The following is a 5,946-nucleotide window of genomic DNA, read 5'->3' on the forward strand; positions in this document are numbered from 1 at the left end:
GCAGTCGAGTCTATTACGTTTGCACTACAAATTATTGCAGGGCAGCGGTAGTAAAAGAATTTCGCATGAAATTTTCATAATCGGACATTGGATAGAAAAAAAATATATAAATTGTGGTCTAACTGCAGAGTACATGTAAATATTACTCGGACTTTTAATTTTTCCTGTCTGCCAACACTTATGCCACAGCAACACACAATATAAAAATTTCAACTTGCTACTTCTTACCTTTGCTGAGATAGAGCTTTGCGGTGAATGAGCAAACAGGTAAACACTGTAGACTTCAAAATGCAGCCCCGGTGCCATTGGGAGCGCAATCTGAAAAAAATTGTAAAAGTTTTAAAATACTTTGAAAATGAAGTAACCAAAGGAATCTTATGTAATTTACACCTTTGGGCTCATAATTAGACCAGAAATAATAAGAAATGTAATTAGTAAAACATTCGTAATAAAAAGAGACACTCTATATTATCTACCTTACCAATATTAGTACCGAAAACAATACTGTCTTACACTGAAGACCAGAACTTTGCTTTTCGAAACGATCCATTTAAATAACTTTCTCCAAAAATAATTTCGGAAAACTTTTAAATTATTGACGTCGTCCTTTTGTAACGAGAAATAAATGAAGTGAAGATGCCATTTCGCTAATTTCTAACATTTTGTTAGAGAGATAATAATGCGTCAGTGAATTGAGACGGTCATACTCCAAATTACAGTTTAGCTATATAATGACTTATTTTCGATACGATTTAATATGCCTTTGTTTTCTACATAATTATAGTCCGTCATTGTTCTCGATACCGATTTTTATCGAAGTATATTGATAGCCTACTCCACGTCAATTTTTGTTGGGGCCGCAAGAGAAATTGTTCGTGGCAAGTAATTATGCCGATACAATTTGGCCTTATCATCGAAACTGCCATTTCCAAGTCGTGTGTCGCGGGTTAGTTCAAAGGTTTTCATTGTTTTCAGGAAATTTATAAGCGAAGAACAATGGTGCGTGTTGCTTCTCGCATTCTTTTTCATGTCTTTCGAAGAGAATCACTCGGCTCAAAAATGACCTGAAATTCATTCTAATAAAATGGAATTTGAAAAGTGGAACAACTTAATTTCTAATCTACAGTTTGTCACAAAAATTAATAAGTACAAGTCATTATTCTAGTAGATTACTATAATCTTTTAGATAAATTGTGAACTCATTCCATATGCAAAAGAGTGGATCTTGGTTTCGGAAATCCCAACACTTATTATTTTGTATAAAATATTGTGGAGTGACTGCTTCAAGAGCAGCTAAAACGCAGCGTAATAGGTAAGTATTACAGTATTTAGCGTGTGATATAGAATTTTCCATCCGATTGCTGATAACTACTTTCACATTTTCTGAATGGCGTTAACCAAAATTTAAGTTGGTCGTTTGTGAAACTGAAATCTGCACGTGTTTTGGCTCGTCTCCGATTTTTGCATATTCCAAAAAATGGATCAAAGAATCTGTATTAAATTTTCTTTGAAAAACAAAATTAAGTGCGTGGACGCATTCCAAATATTAACTGTGACATATTGTAAAGCTACCTTGCACCGAAGCAACGTTTATGGGAGGTACAAAATGTTCTCAGAGGGTAGAGAAGATGGAACGACGAAGAGCGTGCCGGACGCCCGAGCACGTCAACAGACGAAAACATTGATGAAGTGAAGAAAATAGTATTAGCCAATCGTCGAATCGCCGTTAGAAAAGTTTCTGAGGACCTAAACATATCGATTGGTTCCTGCCATTCGATTTTTACCAATGATTTGGTCATAAGACGGGTCTCCGCGAAATTCGTACCAAAATTGCTCAATTTCGAACAAAAACAGCATCGCATTAACATTGCTAAGGAGCTTGCTGGACTCTGTCCGCGACGACCCAAATTTGCTCCAGGGGGTCATAGTTGGTGACGAATCATGGGTTTATGGTTATGAAGTGGAAACCAAAGCTTAATTATCCCAATGAAACCTGTCGTACGAGCTAAGACCGAGAAAGGCGCACCAAGTTGTGTTAAATGTAAATATTTTGCTTACAGTTTTATTCGACTGCGTGGGGCATCATGAGTTCTTGCCACAGGGTAGAACAGTCAATAAGGAATATTACCTGCAAGTTATGCGCAATTTGCGCGAAGCAATTCGCTAGAAACGCCCGGATTTGTGGAAGAACAAAACTTGGTTTTTACACCATGATAACGCCCCTACTCACACATCGTTGCTTGTGCACGAATTTTTGTCAAAATACATCACACTAGTAATGCCACAGCCACCGTATTCCCCAGATATGTCCCCCCCTGTAACTTTTATTATTTATATGGGGCAAGTCATAGTGACCCAATTTTTAAAGTTGGATAGATATTTTCTTTGGCGCTCTGTGAGAAAAATTTGCACGATAAATTACTACTTAATTTAAGCAGAACGTAGTAATAGGCGGTGTATAATATATAGTATTTCCCTTTAGTTCGATATTAATGACGGCAATGTTGGCAACAATTAAGTATTGTAAGACATTACATAACAAACACAATACCGATCACGATCGTTTTAAAGAAAAAAGCAATGCGAATTGTATTCGTTTGCGATTTATTATTATTCCATAAAGTTCTGTTCTGTTCTCGTTGTGTAACCGATTCCTGGAAATTTAACCGATAAATCGACCAGCATGGTTATTCTCCACAATCGATAGTTATTACTGTTATTTTAAATGAGTAAAATGGCATGTCTGAAAATGACATAAAAACTTTCGTTTGGTATTTAACTTTGTGAAGTACTTCTCTAAGGGTTTAAAAATATTCTATGGTTTTTTATCAAAGATTTCATCGTGCCTTCAAAGTTATCAAATATACTGAAAAAATTAGCATATAATAATCGCAGTATGGTCTTGTTCCTTTCATTTAAATAAGAAAACACAAACATCTGTGACCATTATTTTTAATCAGAATGTGGGATTACGAACTGTCAACACGAAAACAATTACTCTGATTTCGCATGACGAATTATGCATTAAATAAAATTCAGGAAACCCCAAGCTGATAATCCATAAATCAATTTGATTCAGTTCTATTGAATTTCACGTAAGTGTAAATATTAATATCGAATATTTGTCATTATATAAACGTCTGTCTCTTTATTTATGGTGTTATAAGATCCAAACAGTTACCTGATAAAATCTAATCAGATCTGGGAAAGAATGAAGAAATAGAATTATAATTAAATTGTCGTCAAATTAAAAGTCATGTTCAAGATACGAATACACTTAGGCTACTAATTAAATATGCATTAAAAGGAAATTGTTTAATATTTATTGAGAACACAGAAAAAGGCTTGGACCATACGGTTCACGTCGTCGCGTTAGTAGAAGCTAGTCTAATACAGTGGATTCCGGACGAAGGGACCAGTATAATTTCGTCGTTATACCCGGAAGTCGTTACAGGCAAACGTAAAGAGATACAGATACGTATATATAGTTTTCACCATTTTTCAATTTTGAAACGATTTCCGCCTTTTTTTAACAGTCAATGTGCATCTAGGAGTGATACTTATTCAAAAGTTTACTAAACACAGTTGCTACTCGGAATATCATTTTGCAACTGAACCATTTTAAGGTACACGCTTATCTATCTGCCTGGCTAATATCTATAAACAAACGGTAAAGGTCACCACACTTGCTTACTGTCTGTGTGGATATTATCAAAAGATAAGAAAGCTTATTCATTAAAAAACAGTCACTACACCCGAACTCGCCGTTACATCCGAAGTCGCTATAGCCACATGAATTTTGTACTAAAGTATTCTTAAAATTCAAGGTTTAACGTCGCTAAAGCAAAATGGTCGCTATAACCAAGATCGTAATAAATGAATCCACTACAGTAAGTTTTGAAATTTATTTTTTTATTTAACTTATATACCAGCTTATCGTCACTGCAATCGTAGTTGTACTTGTTAAAGTCTACTTATGAACGTAAGAAACGGATCGTCGATCTTCGGCAATTCGATACGGCAAGTTGCAAGTTAGTGCCATAGAGAACGCGGCACTTGCTCCACTTAGACGAATGCCAAGCGCTTCCTTGTATTATCCAATTTACCTACACGACAGTAATTTCGCTAATGCAATCCATCATCGCAATTTATTCCGTGTTTGAAGGCGACTAACAACCGTTCGCACCTGCAAACAATCACGCGCTTTGCCAGCGAGCCACTCGCCGCCGCGCTAATGGCAAAAATCAACGCGATTTATCTCCAAAGACGCGCCATATTCTGCGTTAATAAGACTTCCATTAGGTTTCACTTTGCCTTACATGCCTGACATATTACAACTACACATATGTAGCTATTTGTAAAGTGGTTCTTTATTGTTTGAACTGGGGCGGACTTTATCTTAATGGCCACTACAGACTCTATCGTTAAATGGTTATACCAAATACGGAAATAACAATATTCCCTTTCGTCCTTTTTTATTTATATACATTCATACATCAGAAATGAACTGATCCAAATTGTTTAAGGTACAAAACTTCTTTCTAATAGAAATTCTTTAAACATACATTATTTTTAATATATCTATGTATTGAAGCTTTCGAAATGTGGTGTTATAGGCGAATGATGAGGATAACGTGGGTGAAAAGGTTAGAAATGAAAAGGTATTAGAAAGAATAGGAGAACAGAGGACTCTATGGAAGTCAATAAAAAATAGGCGAGACAGGTTGGTAGGACACCTTCTCAGACATGAAGGTCTAGTCAAAGACATATTAGAGGCAGAAACAGGAGGGGTAGAGGTAGATCCAGGTTAGATTACTGTTCGCAAATAGCTAAGGATGTGGGCTGTTCTAGTTTTAGGGAAATGCAATGATTACCTCAGGATAGGAATGAGTGAAGGTAAGTGTCTAACCAGTCTTAGGACTGACGACCTTATGATGATGATGATATATTGAAGGAATCCTTGAGCTGAAAGGAAAATCTTAAGAAATATGTGATTCCTTCCACATGCGCTACATAAGAAACAACGACTATGTTGTTGTTATTGGTTGCCAGTTTTATTAAAACTAGGTATGAAGGGAAGAATGGAAGAAGTATTACACGAATTTTTGTTACCTGAATATCCTGTAATAGATTAACTGAAATAAGAAGAAGGGGCTGTATATCAAACCAAACACTAAAAATCAGACATCGTCTTCAAAACCAATATGTTCCACTGATAGCATGACGATTAATTTACGACCCATTGTACGCATATTGGAATCTGCTGAAGGGCGGAGCTTAAAAAACATGGCGTTGGCAAGTATGTAGTTTCGTTCATTCACTTTTATAAGAGTACAGTAGTTTAATGCGCAAATATATTCCATTTTACATAATTTTTTCTGTTATTTTACCATCTGTGCATTCTTCCTTAAATCAAGAAACCTTTTCTAATAAATTAGTGAAAACAAACGGTTGTTAAAAGCTTACAATCGATCCATGAAGCCATAAATTGGCTACGTAATGTCGACCGAGAAAATTTGCAGGTGCATATAGGATTTGCACATATGTGAGTACTTAAACATGTACAATAAATATACACACATACACACAATTACATATTTACACGTGTACGTAATGTGTACAGGTAGGTAACGAGATCTCTCAGGCAACAGTTTACGTAACGAGTTAATACGATCAGAGTCTGATTTATTAATTGCTTTCTCTGTTTCAATGTTTAATCAACGCGATTGATTAATTACAGTAATGGTTATTATCTCAATTGTCACTTAACTCAAACAAAATATGTAAAGTTAACAATAATACACGTTAGCGATGGCAATGGAGACATATATTAACATTATCATTCGAGAATATTCATGCCATTATAAGCACACTTGTAAAACTAGCTGCAAATCCCATCCAAATTATACCTTAATTTGTTTAAATGACATATTAGCAGATATAAAA

The 5,946-nt window shown here is 35.4% G+C and overlaps 1 long non-coding RNA gene across 1 annotated transcript in view; it reads right to left on the minus strand.

Annotated features, from left to right (window-relative positions):
* Positions 1-239: 239 nt before the first annotated feature.
* Positions 240-5,946, minus strand: part of LOC112904833 — a 64,225-nt gene continuing 58,518 nt past the window's right edge. The window contains exon 4 of the long non-coding RNA XR_003231405.1: positions 240-318. This is a non-coding gene — a long non-coding RNA (uncharacterized LOC112904833). The remainder of the gene's footprint in view (positions 319-5,946) is intronic.

This window comes from Agrilus planipennis, unplaced genomic scaffold (genome assembly GCF_000699045.2).
Source record: "Agrilus planipennis isolate EAB-ADULT unplaced genomic scaffold, Apla_2.0 scaffold98, whole genome shotgun sequence".
Classification (NCBI taxonomy): domain Eukaryota; kingdom Metazoa; phylum Arthropoda; class Insecta; order Coleoptera; family Buprestidae; genus Agrilus; species Agrilus planipennis.